This window comes from Jaculus jaculus, chromosome 3, assembly GCF_020740685.1.
Source record: "Jaculus jaculus isolate mJacJac1 chromosome 3, mJacJac1.mat.Y.cur, whole genome shotgun sequence".
NCBI lineage: Eukaryota > Metazoa > Chordata > Mammalia > Rodentia > Dipodidae > Jaculus > Jaculus jaculus.
Genome location: NC_059104.1, coordinates 138116217 through 138136684, shown reverse-complemented (window position 1 = coordinate 138136684; position 20468 = coordinate 138116217).

Sequence of the window (20468 nt, the reverse complement as noted above, 5' to 3'; positions counted from 1 at the left end):
TATTTATCACAACCAGCTTGATGTTGATTTCTACTACAATGGCATTGATGTTCCTTGTAGACTCATCAGTGTTATTTGATAAATGAAAGAGAGAAGAAAGAATGAAAAGAATGAAAATCTTTTTCTTCATTGCATTTAATATTACTACCAAATGATAGCATGTCAGGAGTTATCAAGCGAGATAGGAAAGAGGTGCTGCCTTGGGAATTCTACTTCCCAGCAGCAATACAGAGGAGTTTTCTCAGAAAGTCTACATTGCCCTGGCACCATGTTTGATCTCACTTCTAGGAAGTACATAAGAACATCTATTTCTATAGTCTTTCTTGAGTTCTTGATATACTGTTTCTCTTCTGTTGTGCTAAAAATTTATCCATTTCTTGTTACTATGTGTGTGTAAAAACTGATTATTCCTAAGGCTTACATGTGGTTGTGACATTTACAGATGAGTTAATACTACAACTGGTAGAAAGAAAGCAGAAAACTAGGGCTTTAGTTCATAGGCATATATATAAGATTGTTGGAGACAGAGGGAAATTTAGAAGTCGTTAAATAGATGCAGCATTACAGCATGGAACATGACCAATTCTTAACTCCTGGGGCTTTTTGTAGGTTAATATGGGGACTCGGCACTGGATTTGAACTAGATCCCTGACATTGCCCTAGTACTACTTAAGTTGGAACCAACTGGGTAAGATTAAAGTGACTAATTTTAAACATCTTTTTTTGTTTGTTTGTTTTGTGAGGTAGGGTCTTGCTCTAGCCCAATCTGACCTGGAATTTACTCTGTAGTCTCAGAGTGGCCTCAAATTCACAGCAATCCTCCTACCTCTGCCTAACAAGTGCTGAGACTTGTGCCGTCATGCCTGCCTAAAGTTACTAATTTTAAAGTACATCTCAACTGTAAATCAAACAACATTTGAATTCACTTTAATCTTCAACATGGGGCATGTTCATTTTGAATCAATCTCAAAACAGCTGATATCTTTCCATTAAAATGAGGAAATATGTATGTTGGCTTATAGTTTGGCAAACTTTACTCCTTTCTCAGAATGACTCACTTCTGGCCTTGTGGTGAGACAGTGTGAGATTTTGGGAGTGTGGCAAAGGACACTGCTCACCTTGCAACTATTGGGAAGCAAAGTGAAAGACAACATTGATGTGTTCCCACTATCTCCTACAATGAGATGTCTCTAGAGACTGGATTTCCTCCTACTAGGGTTCACTTCTTAAAAGTTATACAACTCAGGCACACTCTCCTATTACTATTGTCCATCTGATGTTGGCCAAGAGGTAACAACCATTCTCTTTTCATGCCTCATTTTCCCCTGCCATCATGAAGTTTCCCCTTGAGTCTGCAAAGGGAAAAAGAGAAACATAAAACACAATAATACCAAACTGGGGACCAAACATTCAACAGATGGACCTTTGGGGAACATTTTTCTATACCACAACATTTGTGAAGCATGCCATCCCACAGTTGTAAAGACCAAACTAGATGGCATCTGCAAGGATACCATTCACACAGCATAGTATTCCAGGGTTTTCTTCCATTGCTATCACTCTTTTTGTCCCTCATTCTTGACCTTTGTTCTTCTTTTCCATATTTCTCTCTTTCTCTTTCCTTCCACATTCATTCCTCATTTATCCTTCCCTTATCTTTTTGCTATTTCACTTGATGGTGCTATCCATTTGATAAAAAATTCTAAAAAATGTACAATTAAAAAGTAGGGCTGATGAGATAGCTTAGCAGTTAATCACTTGCCTGTGAAGCCTAAGGACTCCAGTTTGAGGCTCGATTCCCCAGTACCCATGTAAGCTAGATGCACAAGTTGGCACATGCATCTGAAATTCATTTGCAGTAGCTGGGGGCCCTGATGCACCCATTCTCTCTCTCTCTTTCTCTCTCTCTCTCTCTCTCTCTCTCTCTCTTTCTCTGTCTGTCAATCTCAAATAAAGAAATAAAAATAAAATAAAAAATACACAAAGTTTTGCAGACTTTTAAAGAACAAGGTACACAGACAAAACCTTTGCTGAAAATAATGGCTGTGTGAAGCTTTGCTAGTTTTTCCTCCTTTTGTGCCAAGTACAGACCTGACCACTAGGGTGAAGCCAAGTAAATTAGTTATTTACTATGGATGAGAAAATAATATTTTAAGGTTCTGTGAAATAGTAGCAGTTGTAGTTACCTTTATGTTGCTGGGACAAATTACCTACCCAAAAGCAGCTGGGAGGAGGAAAAGTGTTATTTTGGCTTATAGTTCCAATGGGGAAGCTTCAGGGTGGCAGAGAAAAGATGATAGAGCCAAGACCAGACATCACCTCATTACCACAGCACACAGAGAACAGCAGTAAGAGAAAGGAGAAATGAGAGGGAGAGACAGAGAGAGAGAGAGAGAGAGAGAGAGAGAGAGAGAGAGAGAGATTGAGTTGAACTAACATAGGCAAACTGAGAGCTCCAATAACATATCTCCTCCAGCAAGCCTCCACTTACCAAATTTCAAGTTTCTACTAGCCAGAGACCAAGAATTCAAAACACATAAATTTATGGGGGTAATCTGATTCAAATTCCCACAGCAGCTATACAGAAATTGCAAAATTTGACACCAGAAAGAAGGCCATTGCTCTCTATCATTTCTATGTACAGGAATTCCATCAGATATTACTGGAATGATCTGATATGCTTAATGTTTCTAAAACATTTAACATTTATTGAATATTTATAGATGACAAGCACTATAAGTGCTTGACACGAAACATTACAATAAGTGCTTGACATCTTAGTGAATAGTGCAAAGCAACATTGTGAATATATATAGTGTTCACTTTCTCCCTCTCTCTTATTTCTCTTTTTTCCATATTTCTTTTATTTGACTTTCAAATAAAAAAGAATATTTCTATTTATTTGTAAGATTACTCCAACTGACAATGATTATTTCATTCTAATAAACTGCATGTAATATATGGCTTTTACATCAGCATTCATACTCCTAAAGAAATGTTTGTATTATTGTCATCATTTTATAGGTATACAGAAGAAGCTATTGGATTTGAACCTATTCTTGGACATTGCCTTTAAGAAAAGAAGAGTTCACTCCTATCAGGCATCTGGAAGTATTAAGTATCACAGGTTAACCTGTCAGTTTCATTTATAAGAACCTTGAAAAGTTGAGCACAAAATGAGGGAAAACATCAACAAACACTGTAAAATTGTCATTGTTATTTTCCTGGACCTTTACTATCTTTTGGCAGAAAGCTTAATGTTTGGCTTAAAAATGCTGTTAGCTAGCAAGAGACTTTTTATTTTGTTTAGTAATAGCCAGGTGGGGCACTTAAAATAAAGCATCATTATATCTAAAAAAAAAAAATGAGTTATACCTAACCTATGTGATAATTCTATGGAAACCTGACACATTATGGATGTTTCAAGTGTATAAACAGAAATATTCTGCCCCATTACAATGCCCACCATAGCATTTATATCCTTATAAAATTATACTGGTGCTGAGAGTTTTTGACTAATTAGGTTTCTCAGATAATAAGCACTTTTTAATAAGGTACATATCATTTACAATATTGCTAATGAAATGTGAAAGCGATTCAGTACCCGGTAAGATAATGGCTAACTTGTTTTAATTGTTAACATTTTTTCTTGCCTACAATGACACAGTCATTATTTCACAGTCCCCACTTATCATGAAATCCAAGAGGATTAATGGTTTCACTTATACTGGCGAAAATGTTTAAGCTGTCCTGATTATCAGTGCCGTTGGAAAGAATAATGGTTATTTGTCATTGCATTTAGCAGAAGAATGAATTGTCCTCTGGATAGTAGCACCATTAACCCTTTGAGGAGTTGGTGATAGAGTTTTGTAGCTCAGATGGAGACAGCCAAGATTTAGAATGAGGTGTTTATAGGTATTCTCACCCGTGATTAACTCACAGTATTTCAGACTCTGCTATCTAAATCAGAAACAAGCACCTGAGCTTGCTAGACAGTTTTGGATGTCTGAAATTAAAGCTAGGTACTACTGGTCCATTTTTTTATGAATGAGAAAACTCCCAAATTAAAAATGGTGGATAATAAATTCTAGAGCAGAAAAAATATATTGGTAATTGCTTTGTTCCTTGTTCCCTCTCAAGGAAATAGACCAAAAGTTAAGTTGCTAAAAGCAGTCCTTCATGGTTTCTCATACCCTACTCTTGTGCATTTTAATTCAAAATGTATTTTAATAGAGGCTTTTCCACTTAAAAATTTCTTATTATTGGGCTGGAGAGATGGCTTAGTGGTTAAGCGCTTGCCTGTGAAGCCTAAGGACCCCAGTTCGAGGCTCAATTTCCCAGGACCCACGTTAGCCAGATACACAAGGGGGCGCACACATCTGGAGTTTGTTTGCAGTGGCTGGAAGCCCTGGCGCGCCTGTTCTCAATCTCTCTCTCTCTCTCTCTGTCCCTTTCTCTCTCTCTCTCTGTCACTCTCAAATAAATAAATAATAAAAAAAATGAACAAAAAAATTTAAAAAAAATTTTCTTATTATGCCTACATAACTTAGTTGTATATCAGTGAGGATAAAAGAAAATCTTACATTGTTAAAAGACTAACTGAGGCTAAAAAATGCTAAAGGTCTATTCTTAAGTATCAAGCTTTTGATTGAGCAAAAATGTAAGCTGAGACATTTCCAACCTTATGTTTAATATACTGACCTAGGTGAATGATTTCAGTTATGGTCTGCAATCAATGATAAAAAATATCATATCAAAAATGCAAGCCTATGCCAAGAAAATCAATATTTTTCTTCAATAAAATTAGAAGAATTTCCCTTTCTGGATGATGGCTTTGGCTGGAAAGTGATAGCATCCCCCTCTCATTTCATCTTGACAGCTTTCAATAAAACCAGTGTAGGGAGTGGCCTCTGCTGCTTTAGTTTCTCCCAGCACCTTCTCTTGAGGCATACAAGAAGTTCATGGGAGGATTTCAAGGCAAGATTTGGGGAGGGTATTTGAGAGGAAGGGCAACAGTAAAATAAAATAAGACATGCTGTCTTATCTACTCTCCAGAAAAATAATTCCTTACCCACTAAGGAGAAGCAGCTGCAGCTGGGCCCCTGTCTGTCAGAGTGAGGGTCACTGTGTTAAGCACTGAGTAGTGATGAACCTGCTTCCTAAGGATAAATTTTCACAGTCCTGGGGGATTATGTTGTTTTCAAACACCTTTAATTTCAAAAACATAACAGCAACAAAAAGATTACAATTCCTTTCACCAGGGTCCTTTAGTATAGCATCATTCACAAAAAAACTTCTTAATTCCAAACACATCAATGAACCAAGTTTCATCATGGAGTAGGGATTTGAAATATGACTAGAAGTTATACTGGCCAAAATTACAGGGAAAAACCTACCATCATCATGATAAATGTGGACAATATATGGAAGCTTCTCACATCATTACTGTCATTATATATAGTTTATTGAAAAACTGCTATTTTTGAGGTGGTAAACAATATCATTTGTACTGGAGCCCCATAAAGTTTGCTGAAAACACACTCCCCAGTGGTTTTAATTGTAAGAAGTCATGGAAAGCATTTGATGACAGAGGAAAAGACATGATAGAAAAAAAAGAGGCATAAAAATATAATGTGTAAAGAAAGAATGACTAAAAAATTCCAAGGGGCTAGACAGATAGCTTAGTGGTTAAGGTGCTTGTTGGCAAAGCCTAGTGACCCAAGTTCAATTCCCCAGTACTCACGTAAAGCCAGATCCCCAAGGTTATACATGTGTCTGGAGTTTGTTTGCAGTGTATGGTATGCCCATTCTTTCAATCTTTCTCCCTCTCTCTCTCCAGGATCATTAAAAAAAAAAAATTAAGACCCAAAGGCAGAAAGCATTAACATATTCGAATGGTTTAAAGTATAGTATTACACAGACAGCAGCAGGTAGGAGTTACCAGAAGGGAAACCAGGACTGGTGGCATACACTTGTAATATCAACACTAAGAAGACTGAAGCATGTGGATAACACATTTGAGGTCTATCTGGACTATATAATGATGCATGCCTCGAAAACTCAAGGACTGGAAAGATAGTTCAGTGGGTAGCACTTGCCTCTCAAGCATGAGTACCGCCACCCCAGTAATCATATAAAATGCATGAAATAGGAATGGAGAGATGGATTAGCAGTTGGGACACTTGCCTGTGAATTCTAAGGACCCAGTTTTGATTCCTTAGTACTCACATTAACCACATGCACAAGGTGGCAAATATATCTGTAGTTAGTTTGCAGTAGCTGAAGACCCTAGGAGGTCCATTGTCTTCCTCTCTCTGTTTTATTTCCCCCTCTCTCTCTCTCTTTCTCTCTACCACCTTCTCTCTTTTGCTCTAAAGTAAATAAACAAAATATTTTCTAAATGCATGAAATAGAAGTGTACCCCTGTAATTCCAGTGCCAAGAAGGCATAGGCAGAAGGTTTCCTTGTACTAACTGGCTAAACAGCATAGCTTAATTTGTGAGTTCTACACACAAGCACACATACATACATACATACATGTGTGCCTGGTCATATACAAGGGGACCCACATACATACAAACATACATACACACGTGCATATGTAAGCATGCCTGTGTGCACACACATAATAAAATACAGCTTAAGCAGAGAGAGAGAGAGAGAGAGAGAGAGAGAGAGAGAAGAAGGTAGGGAAAGAAAATAACTGGGTAACTCAGACATTTGACATAAGGAGGCTGCAAAGCCATTTGCAGTGTTTATTTCTGGGATGTTGGAATTCCCCTGGCTTCATCTGTTAAAGAATGATGCTGGTGGGAAAAGGAGCAATAAGGATGATGACTTGTAAGACCAGGAAAACACCCAATGAGACTATTATTCTATCCTAATGTTGTTCTCCACCTTGATATTTAAAACAAACTAGTACCACAGCTGCTTATGGGCATCCATATGCTAGGTTGCAAAATAGCACAGGCTAGGATAAAACTTTAATTTTTATTTGTAAAATAAATGTACATACAGAAAAGTAGAAAAATGAAGATCTCAACAGACTGAGATTTACAACACTACTTGCAGATTGAGAGAGTAGAGAGAGAAGGCTATGGACAAAGTTCTTTACATCTGAGAAGATGAGCAGTGGTTTGAACATAAAATGATACCAATGTATAGAAGGGCTTCCTTTGTGATTACCTAGTCCCAATTTTGCCTTCTTTATTCAGGTTGCTATAGAATGAAAGAGAGTACATATCCTAAGGAATACTGATCGTGGTTGCAACTGGACTCATTTTTGCCCCTTGGTGATCCCGTTAGACCTGGAGGAAAGAGGCATATAAAATAGATTATAGTATCCTATAATTAAAATAATCAGAAGAGTGATGTTTATTTAAACTAGGAAAGTAACTGATATCAGGAAAACATAGTCATGGAATGGAATTTCCTTTGTAGCAGTGTAGGTACCATAATTGTTTAAATATATGTATATCCAAAGTCATACTCTGAGGCATACTGGTGTAGAGGTAGCCGAGAAGCAGCTTGCCTTTACTGAATGGCTGCCTAATTCCAGTTTTTATTTTTCTCAATTATAACCAGCTCTGTCAGGCCAGCTGGCAGCCAATATTCTGATCCCCTCTCCCAGTATTTATTATCTTGGAATTTGTACTCTGTTCCTCTCTTCCAAGGGGCATATTTTTTAATTGACATGCTCCTGGAAATATATTAGGTCAAATGAGCTGAGAATATGCCAAATGTATGTGAAATCCTGGTTCTTTCATAAAATCATTTCTAAAATGATGCTGTGTTTCAATTTTCATTCTTGCTGTGCTTAAATCATGAGTCATCTATACCAAAAATATCTCTTTTTATCAAGTAATTCAAATTCACAAATTCCTATCATATCTTACTCCCTTAGCAACAATATAGGGCCACCACCTACAATTAGGTGTTTGTAATGCATCTGTGTTCTGGAGCGGGGTCATCTTCACACTAAAATAACACATGCTCCACTTTGTGAAGCACAGCCAATAGGAGATCAGAGGAGGGAGAATTTCTCAATAATCGGCTCACCTGAAATGGCAATGATGGTATTAGAACCCCGGGGGTGTCTTAAAAGTGTTCTGGTTAAGATCATGTCTGATACTCATGCTTGACAAGGGCAATTGCCGTATTTTGGCTCACATGGCTGCTGAAAATAGGCAAATTGTTCTGAAAACTGTTTTTACCTCTTTGGAAAAAACTGCTAGCATGATTCATCAGGAAAGAGACATGATAAAGGAAATATATTCCTGACAGAAAGCATTGAGTACCTGGTAGAGTAAGATGAACACACTGTGGTGGAACTCTTCCTTTCTGACCTTCCTACCTTTATTTGCTCAACTGTTGTATGACAGATAATTTTGTTGATAATTTGACAGGATGGGGGATCATGTAGGATATTGGAGATTAGTACAGCACACTTGTGGATGTGTTTTGGAAGGTTTTTCTCAAAAGGGTTAGGTCATGAGCCCCTCATTAAATCAAGAAAGGGAGTCATCTTCTGATGGATTTATAACATGATGGCATTACAGGGAAGTGGTGTAAAGCAGATATGGTCTAGGTAGAAAAACTAGGTCAATTGAGAATCTAGTCTTGAGGGCTATGCCTTGCTCTGGAACCTTTGTATATTCCTTTTATTTGCTTCCTGACTGCCTATGTAAACAGCTATGCTCTGACACACCATGCCCTGCATTATGGATGGACATGGCTAAAACTGTGAGCCAAATTGATCTTTCCTGCTTTTAATTCTTCCTTCAAATAATTTGTTACAGAAATGAGATAGGTGACTAATATAAGTTTTTTTTTTTATCTCTAATAATTTAAATGGGCATGTGCTGAGTACTTAATGTGAATAAGGCAGTTCAACTCATCCAAGACTCACCATAGCATAATAAGTTTCCGTGAGCCCCTCATTTTATAGATTTGACAGCCCAAACCCAGAGAGTTTAAGAAAGTTGTACAACATGATGCAGCTAAGAAATGGAACCTACACTTGTTTGCAGACAGTCTGATCCATTGCTCTCAGGCCTAAACATTACCATATGTAATCTTGCAATATACTTGTAAGAGAAAAGGTATTATAGAATCTTACTCAGGATTTGGTGAGAAGTCAGAAGTTCACTAGAGGAAATGTCGACATTGGATGCTTTATGTATTTGCTTTTTAAGAGAACAAATGGTTTGAAGAGTTTTTAGATAGAAAGAATATGTATTTCTTTCAGAATAGGATTGATGCAAAGATGATAGGGGCTGAAGAATGAAAAAAGAGACTTCCTTCTATTGAACTTATTAGTCTAATATTCTAGGGGAAGATAAGGTACCTTTCTAAACAGTTTCCTTATTTTTGAATAAGGATAAATAGCTCCATCTTTTAAAGTTGTTGAGACATGACACTCAACTTTTAGCAAGTGCTTAAAATATCAGGATGTATGTTTACACATATACATATTTAGGTACATATGTGTGTATACATATTCATACATACATGCATATATTTTAAATGTCACCTCCATGATGTTGGTGTTTCAGTTGATCACCTTGGCTTCAACACATTCAGGACAAATTTTTCAGCTTTCTTCAGATCTTATGTTACTTTATGTGTTTTTCTTCTATGAATTCAAAGAATATATAGCTAAAATCCTTGATAATTGTCACATGCTTTTAAATATATTTTATTTCTATTTACTTATTTGAGAGAGGGAAAGGAGAGAGAGAGAGAGAGATAAAGAGAATGGGTATGCCACAGCTTCTAGCCACTGCAAACTCCAGATGCATGTGCCACCTTGTGTGTCTGGCTTATGTGGGTCCTGGGGAATCAAACTGAGATCCTTTCAGTTTTCAGGCAAATGCCTTAAGTGGTAAGCCCTCTCTCCAGCCCCCACAATGCCTTTAAAGAAGTATTTTGAATGTTTCTCTAGTGTGTTTTAATTTATAAGTGAGTTAATCTAATTAAAGACCACCAAGACATGAGGATTAAATAAAATATATTTGAGGCATTGCTTAACTATTTAAATTTTTTACTAGGAATTTTATGGAATTCTCTTCATACTTAACAAGAATATGTTATGTTTGGGAGACAGAAAAAGACAGACTTAAAGTTGAAATAGATATTCACTCAGTAGCTTGCTGCAGAAGATTAGAATTTAGATGTTCTTTATGCATTCTTTACCTCATTCAACTTAGCCTGAAATTTGAGGAGATAGTTGCTAAAATATACCAACACATGTCAAACCACATCATTATGTGTGCTAGAAAACTGAATGGTTATGACTCCTATTTACAATGTACTTCAACATACTTTTGACTGGAATAGACACTGCAAATCCCTACTTAACTCCCTCCTTACATCAAAACAACATTATCCACACATTATTCATTGTAATGTGAGGCTGAAAGTTACTGCCACACCCTTCTATAACTTCCTTCAAAGAAGACAAAAGGAAGGAGTTTAGCCAGAAGGGAGATCACAGGGTCTCATAATTCGGGTTCTGTTTTTACAGTGATGACAGAGACCTATCCATGATCATTCTGAGCCTTATAGGTCTGCTTCAAAGAACTTTTTGTCTTTGGAACTCCATCACCTGTACCAATGCTTCAAAATACAGGTCTGTAAAAGATGGGAATAATATAATAGAAAAGCCAGTTTTACCTCAAATAGAGAAGTTGAAAAGGATTAAAATCATGTCTATTGCCTCTCTATTATAATGAGAGTAATGTAGTTTTCTTTGTTCTGTGTATTTTTTAAAGGTTATACTATTATATCCCCTCTTCCAAGCCCCATTCTACTGAAGGTCTTCCTCAGTGGGTTTATATGCATTTCCTATAGAGCCTTGAAAGTCTCAGTTAATCTCTGTTGGAGAGGGGTGTGTGCAACCATATCTCAAGATATTCCTACCCACTCCATCAGTATTACAATCTCTCCACCCTCTCTTCCACAATGTTTTCCTGAGCCTTGAAGGGCATGTTAGAAATCTGGAACCCTCAGTAGTTCTGCACATTGGTTGGCTCATTAACAGAATTGCATGCTAGGTTTTGGGTCAGTAGCGAAGCATTCTAGTGTTTAGGAGTATGCGGGAATTCTGGGAAGCATCTGCCTGTACATTACCCGAGTCCAGATGGTCCTGTTATTGTGATTAGCATGGGCACTAGAGGTCACAAATTTCTCCTTTTTCCTATCTTCATTGACCCCACCTCTTCATCTGTAAATCTAAGAAACAAAGCAATAACAACCTTACATCACAGTCAAAGTTTAAACACACATGCACAAGTCTGAAAAGATTTCTCCAATGGACTTCTGCCATGGCTGAGGCATTAAATGGAACAAACCAAGCTGTTGGTTGACTATTGCTCACTGTGTAGCTATGGCCCCATGTGTTTGTGCACAGTCACTGCCCCACATCCAGCATATGACCATTTATTTCATTGTGCTATAAAGTGTGCAGAGATGCAGAGGACGGAATGCACTGAGGCACTCTGGTGCAATTCAATTTAGTCAACTATCAGACATCCACACTGTGTAAATGGAACCTGAGTACAGAATCCAATCCAACTGCCTACTGGTGTAATTGACTCAACAGAGCCAGCCCGTGTCATTAGTACTATAAACAGTTGCATTTACAACAATAAAACTGAAAAGCATGGAAATTAAAAGCTGTTAGGATTTTCTCTAGTGTGCATTTATCTTTGAAGAAGTGTGTACACTCTCCAAACAATTTTTTTAATCTCTTTGGTAAACTGGCATCATAACAGCCTATGTCAGCAATGCCTTGTAGATCAAATGGTGATCAAATCTGAGAGCGGTGAAACAAGAGCAGAGGCATGATGTGCTAACTCAGTTGTCTAGGACATGTACTTTGTATTAAGTGAATGGCATGGCATCCAGTCTCTCAACAGTAATCTAGGGTTATTTCTGAAAAACGGAGGTTATTTGGGGAGATACTATAAATTTGATATTCATTACCATACAGAATTATTTAGCTGAAATTATCTGATAGCCTAAAAGTACGACTTATAGTTTCTTATTAGAATTTATATTCAGTGGCTGTTCTAATTTACTAACAAACATCCTCAATAGTGTCTGATTGATGAGTCAGACATTTTCAAACGAGCAGATAGAATTCTAAAAAAGCTGTCCTTTCACCCACTGTTTCTACTAAAATGAAGCTTGAGCATGCTCTCTATACATATACCAGCCAACAAGGAAGATGTAATGTGTAGTGCCCTTTCTGGTGAGATGTTCCAGAAGCACTTGACCAAAAACCAGACAGTATATTACAGCACTAAAGAGCATAGTTCCTAAGTTGTTATAAATCTCATTACGAAATATTTCTGTGCACTAAATGTACTGACTGTAGCTGAGTTCATTAATATTTCTATATAAAATTATTAGCCTTGGCAAATATGGCTTCAATAGTAGAAAATTTATTGTTCATGGAGAAGAAGGTTTTATGTTTTTTTCTGGCAGAATTCACACATGCTATGTGGTTTTCAACAAGATGTGCGAGGACTGTTAAGATGACATGAGAACTTGACAGTTCTAAACTATCTGGAGCAGGTCATAGAACTCCTGGTCTCTTCCAGAATAGCTCAAATCCCATCTTAATCTTGCCATGGATATACATGTAGTCACAGATAAGGACTATTGGAACACTGAAAGTTTGTACTTGCTTCCTTAAAACTTCACATTGGTTTTGAACGAAAGAAGTCACCAATACTATTTTATTGGTTTTCCCATCTATCATGAGAATCTTTTTCCATTAGCCAATTTTGAAAATATTTCTGAAATTTAACAAAAGGAAATAAAGCCAAAGCTAAATAATAAAAATCCCTGCCACTATCTAGAGTGACATAAGGATTCTAACACATTTTGCTTTTTGAGGAAATTTTACCACTATTATCTTAATTTATATGAATATTAATCAAAATTCTACTCCAAGAGATACTATAAGATTATCCCTTACTTCCAGTTGCATATATCTACATAGAATAATATGAAATATAATAATTGAATGGTCATAGATACACCTAAAAATTCTAGATGATTTGTGAAACCCATATGACCTATTGGCTTTGATTTTAAAAACCTAGCATTGTAAACATAAAACATTATTATCTTATATCATCTAATTATCTATGAAAAATTTTAACAATGGAAACACTTATGTGAGTCAAAGAAGGGACTGCAAATGTTAGTTTCATCAAAAGTATGAAATTATAAATAATGATAACGTTGCTTGTTGAAACCTTGACTCAGTTTACTTGCTGGTTTCCAAAACACTAAACAAATCTGACCTCATATTAGGCACTTCATAGAAAATGCAAGATACAAAGCATTCCACAGTTGCCTACAATCTAGAAACTTATTATTTATCTTTTGTACAGGGTGGGTACTCATATCCAAAATATACTTTCAGCAAGGACTTTCAAGATTCTTTTTCACTGTGTGCTCTTGTATGTTATGCATGCTAGGAGTGCATGTTCATGTGCTTCAGGGTTGGCACATGCATGCCACAGTGTGCATGTGGAGGTCAGTGGAGACTTTAAGTGTCATTTGTGGTATTCCACCTTGTTTGAGGCAGTCTTTCATTGTTCATTGTTAGTGAGGTAACTGGGCACATTCGGAAGATCTGATCTGTACTCAAACTTGTATGGCAAATATTTTATCCTCTGAGACATATCTCTAGGCATGTTTTATTTTTTTAATATTATTTTTCATTCATTTTTATTTATTTATTTGAGAGTGACAGAGAGAGAAAGAGGCAGATAGAGAGAGAGCGAGAATGGGCACTCCAAGGCTTCCAGCCACTGCAAACAAACTCCAAATGCATGCTCCCCCTTAGCATCTGGCTAACGTGGGTCCTGGGGAATCGAGCCTCGAGCCAGGGTCCTTAGGCTTCACAGGCAAGCACTTAACCACTAAGCCATTTCTCTAGCCCCCATGTTTTATTTTTATTTATTTATTTATTTATTTATTTATTTATTTGAGAGCGACAGACACAGAGAGAAAGACAGATAGAGGGAGAGAGAGAGAATGGGCGCGCCAGGGCTTCCAGCCTCTGCAAACGAACTCCAGACGCATGTGCCCCCTTGTGCATCTGGCTAACGTGGGACCTGGGGAACCGAGCCTCAAACCGGGGTCCTTAGGCTTCACAGGCAAGCGCTTAACTGCTAAGCCATCTCTCCAGCCCCCATGTTTTATTTTTAATTGAAAAATAGGTGTTGGATTCTATAAAATGCCTTTCAATTTTCTTTGAAACAGTGTTCTTTGGTTTTATATTTTTTTTTAAGATTTGTTTATTGATTTGAGAGAAAGAGAGAGATAGAGATGGAAATAGAGATAAAGGTAGAGATATATAGATAGATGATAGATAGATAGATAGATAGATAGATAGATAGATAGATAGATGATAGATAGATAGATAGATAGATAGATAGATAGATAGATAGATAGGTAGATAGGTAGATAGATAGATAGATAGATAGATAGATAGATAGATAGATAGATAGATAGATAACAGATAGAGAAAAAGAGACAGTGTTTGGGTATGCCAGGGCTTCTGGCCACTGGAAACAAATTCCAGATATATGTGATGCATGTGTCACTTTGTGTATCTGGCATTACATGTGGACTGGGGAATAAAGGAATTGAACTCATGACTTCAATCTTTGTAACCAAGCTTCCTTAGCCTCTGAATCATATGTCCCATTCCTTTAGGTTTTTTTTTTATTTTTTGCATGTTTTGTTTGTTTTTTCGAGGTAGGGTCTCTAGCCCAGGCTGATGTGGAGATCACTATGTAGATTCAGAGTGGCCTTAAACTCATGGGGATCCACCTACCTCTGCTTTCCAAGTGCTGGGATTAAATGGGTGTGCCACCATGTCTGGTCCCTTCAGGTTTTAATACAGCTAATTACATTGTTTCTCTCTCTTTTTAAAAATATTTTATTTTTATTTATTTGACAGAGAGAATGAGAGATAGTGTGATAGAATGGGTGCTCCAGGGCCTCCAGACACTACAAATGAACTCCAGATGCATGTGCCATCTTGTGCATCAGGTTAACATGGTTCCTGGGGAATGAAACCTGGGTCCTTTGGCTTTACAGGGAAATGCCTTAACCACTAAGCCATTCCTAAAGCCTTTATTTCTTTTTTTGATTATGTCTCAAATATAAAACAAACTCTCTATTTCTAGAACACACCTCTCTTTTTCATAATCAATATTCATTATTTGATTTGTTTTCTATAACTCCTTTCTAGGTATGAGACTATTTGTGTTGTCATCACTTCTTTGAGTGAATTTATATATTCATTCTTACAAACACATTAGTATCATTCCCTCTAATTATCCTCTTTCATTACCCCTACTCCTCTTACTAAAACTCTTGTTCTTCCCATTTCATCTCCATTCTACTTTCATTCTTTTTTTTTTTCTGACCCATCCAGTAAAATTAGTGTCATTGTATGACCTTAGAAGGTTGTTTACTAGAAAGTTGGCAAGCCACCTGTCTCTTTATCAGTAAAGAACATAACTCCCTCTCTCCCTGTAATCAACAGTTGCCACTAGGTACTCTGGGAGGTATAAGATCTCATCTATAATGGAATAATGACAGGCTCAGTTGACAGGCACATTACTGTGAGGTCATGAATGTAACAGTAAGGTCTTATCCAGTAGACATCTTCCCACAACTTGTCTCCCCCACTCCTACTCTTACATTCTTTCTGCACTTTCTTTTGTGAGTGAGACATGGAGGGTGTGCTTTAGATGTTATGTTGAAGGCTAAGTAAACATTTGTTGCTTATTCTTGGTCACCTTGTAAGATATATGTCCTGCCATTAACCTCTGCCCTTTCCATAAAACAACTTCTGTGCTCGAGGCTGGAAGGAGTACCAATATACAGTAACAAACAAATGTTTAGAAGGCATTTTGACAAGCTAACCATTTAACAGGACCTCAATACTGAGTGCCCCAATATGTGGTAAGTCCCTAGCCACAGGTGTTTGGTCAAGCACAATTTCTGTTCTGCAGAGTACGCTTCAAAGACAATCTGATAGCAGTTGGCTACTCCTACAACTGTCATGCCACTATTTAACCAGTGAGCCCATCTTCTCTTACAGGTAGACTGTGAAGTGCACAAATGCAATGCTGGGCTGGACTCTCGATAAGTTTTATCTCTAAGCATCTATCTGGCACAGAGGCAGCTTCCAGCTCAGTTCACACTTTAAATATGTTTACTATCGATATAAGGAACTGGAAAGGATCATATTTAGTGTGGAAACCAAAGCCCAGAAAGCCAAATGTCACATGTTCTCTCTCATATGTGGATCCTAGGTAGAAATGATTGGACTTCTATGTGAGTAGGAATAAATCTCAGTAGCAGAGACCAGTAAGCTAGATAGGAAATTTAAAGGGACTAGAAAGGAAAGGAGGGAGGGGAACTTATTTAATAGGATGGTATTGTATATATGTAAGTAGAAAAACAGATTAATGGAGGTGAAAAGACCTAAGTGAGGTCAGGGGAAGAGAATGAGTAAAGGAAAGGTGGAGGGAGGGCTAATCAAAATGTAAGAGAATATAAGTAAGTCATATGGAAACCTACATTTTAGACAATGGAACACTCAGAAGACATAGATTTAATAACAAATTTTCAGTGCCAGGGATGTGATACCGTCCAGTGAGTTTTGGGGTAGGGAGATCCCTGATACATCCAAAATATTACAGGGCATTGTGAGGCTCTTAGTTTCCTACCAGGAATAGATTGTAAGACTCTATTGCTGAAGATTCCACATACTTGGGCTGCAATATTAGTGAGAAATCATGCTGGAACTGAGCTGAAAACCTCCTCCATGTAGACCAGCTGATGGAAACCTGGAAAAAGCTATGCTGCATGCAGTTCAATGGGAGAGAGAAAAAATCACCAGTGAAGATACTCAAGAGCAAACACTGCAAGCCTTATGTTTGGCCAGCCAAGCCAAATTAGCCAACAGGTACAATAGTGGCATGTCAGTAATGGGGGAAACCAACCACTCTCTAATTGGACTGGAGGCCCACTCCATGGGAGGAATACATGCCTGACACTGAAAACCTACAACAGGGTTAGTCATGATCCCTAGGGGTGTAACGTCTGCTGCTGTCTGGCTAAATGTATATACTATTCTCACCAAACTGCCAAGTAAGCACTTCTCTTAATGTTAATAACCATATATTAATGCTACTCTCACTTTTGGTTAGAGAAGCTTCTCTTTTCAGATGGCAGTGAGCTTGGGATGACTAAGAAGGCACCATGGTGCTGAGAAGTTACAGAGTACTGCTCAGTACTGAAATATCTCTATCATACCTTCCAAGGCTCAGGGTCCATTGCAGAAGAGGTGGAAGAAAGAATGCAAGAACCAAAGGAAGGGTAGGATTCCTTACAACTTGCTCCTCAAGATACAAAATGGCCTGGATATTGATGACCTCACAGTATCAAACAGTACCTGCACAAGACCATCATAATAGGAGGAAAAGATGATGACATCAAAGTAAAAGAGATACTGATTGAGAGGGGGAGGAGATATGATGGAGAGTGGAGTTTCAATAGGGAAAGTGGGAGAAAGGGGGAATTAGCATGGGATATTGTTTGCAATTATGGAAGATGTCAATAAAAAATAAAAATTAAAGAAAGAAAAGTAACTAAAGAATGTTGTGTTACATTTGTATCCTACAACATTGTTAAAAGTTTTATAAGCTCTAATAGTTTTCTAGTAGTCTTTAGGGTCCCTTATGTATAAGATGAGATTAACTGGTAACCAGGACACTTTTAACTTTATTTTCCCTTTACATCATTTTATTTATTTTCTTCTCTTTTCTTTTTTTTTAATTTATTTATTTGAGAGTGACAGAGAAAGAGAAAGATGCAGAGAGAGAGAGAGAGAGAGAGAGAGAGAGAGAGAGAGAGAGAGAGAGAATGAGAGAGAATGGGTGTGCCAGGGCTTCCAGCCACTGCAAACAAACTCCAGATGCATACGCCCCCTTGTGCATCAGGCTAATGTGGGTCCTGGGGAATCAAGCCTCCAACCACGGTCCTTAGGATTCACAGGTAAGCGCTTAACCACTAAGCCATCTCTTTAGCCCCTTTTCTTGTCTTTTCTTATTGCTGCAAGATAAGACTTCAAGTATTTTGTTGGACAGGAGTATCAAGTGTGGACAGCCTTGACATTTTTCTGATATTAGTGGAAATGTTTTAAGTTTTTCTCCATTTGGCATTATGTTGGCTATAATTTTTCATTATTTAGTCTATATAAGTATTTTTTTTAATTTTTTCTGTGAAAGTGATGCTGGTATTTTGATTGGGATTATGGAAATATATTCCTTCCTTTCCTGGCTTCTATAGGGCTTTTATTATGAAAGTCTGTTAAATGTCAACAAAGGGTTTGCTCCATTAATTGAGATGATGATGTGATTATTATCTTTCATGCCATTCATGTGATGTGTTACATTTATAGATTTATGTATGACAAATCTGTAGAATGAAGCCAACTTGATAATTGGAGATGATTTCCTTGATGACTTCTTAAGTTTGATATGTAAGTAATTTATTGAGGACTTTTGCATCTAGTTTTTATATTTTTTATTAACAACATATTTCATATGGACAAGTCATGTGTTGGTACCCTCTTTTCCCTTGTCCCTGCCTCCATTCCATTACATCATGGAAATTAGTCATTTATTGCTTTTTTTGTGTATGTCTTTACCTGTCATCAAGATCAGTATGGTAGTGGAGTCAGAAAAAATGTGGGCTATTCCAAATTTTTTATATTATATTATTATTTTTATATTATCATTATATGGAATAGTTGTAATGTGTGAGCATATTTATCACTTTTCTTTGAGTATCTCATAGTAATCTGCTATGAATCCAACAGGACCTAGGCTTTATTAGTTGGGAGATTTTATTTATTTTTTTAATGACTGCTTCAATCTCATTCCTGGATATCCTTCTCTTTAAATCATTGATTTCATCTTCTTCTAATTTTGATATCTTGTGCATTTGAGATTCATATGCTTCTTTTAGATGTACAGTACTATGGAGTGTGGATTTGTAAGGCATGTCATTATGGTCTGTGAATTTCGTTGCTATCTGTAGTAATGCTTCCCTTTCCATCTCTAATTTTATAATTCAGCTCTTGTCTCTTTTTTTTATTAAAATTATTTATTTATTTATTTGAGAGCGACAGACACTGAGAGAAAGACAGATAGAGGGAGAGAGAGAGAATGGGCGCGCCAGGGCTTCCAGCCTCTGCAAACGTACTCCATACGCTTGCGCCTCCTTGTGCATCTGGCTAACGTGGGACCTGGGGAACCGAGCCTCAAACCAGGGTCCTTAGGCTTCACAGGCAAGCACTTAACAGCTAAGCCATCTATCCAGCCCCAGCTCTTGTCTCTTTTGATTCTGATTAGTTTGGCTACTGGTTTGTCAATCTTCTTTATCTTTTCAAAGCACCAGCTCATTCTGTTGATTTTTGGAGGGAGTGGGAGGCTATTGTTGTTTATTGTTTCTATTTCATTAGTTTCTCCATCCTTTTGAATATGTTATACATTGTCTTCCATCTGAAGTATTCCTTCCAGGATCCTCTACCATCTATGGATGAATGGCTTAGTTGTCACAAATTCTTTTGTCCCATTTTCATCATAGAAAATATTTCTTTCTTTTTTAATTATGAGGGATGTTTTTAAATAATTTTTTAAAATTTGATAAATGCTTTCAAAATATTTTTTTTATTTATTTGAGAGATAGAGAGAGAGGCATATATATAGAGAGAATGGGTGCTCCAAGGCATCCAGATGCTGCAAATTAACTCCAGAGGCATGTGCCACCTTGTGCATCTGGCTTACACGGGTAATGGGGAATCAAACCTGGGTCCTGAGGCTTCACTGGCAAGGGAATTGCTAACTGCTAAACCATTTCTCCAGCCCATAAGGGATAATTTTGTTGGGTATAATAGACTGGGTTGTCATTCTGCTTTATATACATATATTTCACACTCTTCTTTTAGCTTCTGTTGAAAAGAAATATTCAACCAATTTAAGATTTAAAACAAACAGGGTAGACATCAAACTCTGAAACTCCAAATCCAATAACTAACCAGTATGAAGTCTCCTAGTCCAATAATTCCAGTGACAAATCTCTGGAATTCCAATTTTGTCCTTCTAACTAGGCTACTCTCTGACCCAGAAAACTTCATCTGGTGCCAGAAGCTGTCTTTGGCAGGCATCCAATAGTCTTGGAATCTCCACTGAGTCTCCACTTAGAATTATGGTTCAACCTGATGGCTCCATTGAATCTCTATGCAGGTAATCCAGTGAGCCTAATTCACATTGCCCATGGCCATTTCCAAAATACAAGATGTGTCCCAAATTCTATGACCCTCTCTTTCCTGTCTTTCTCATACTCGATATTACCAGGTG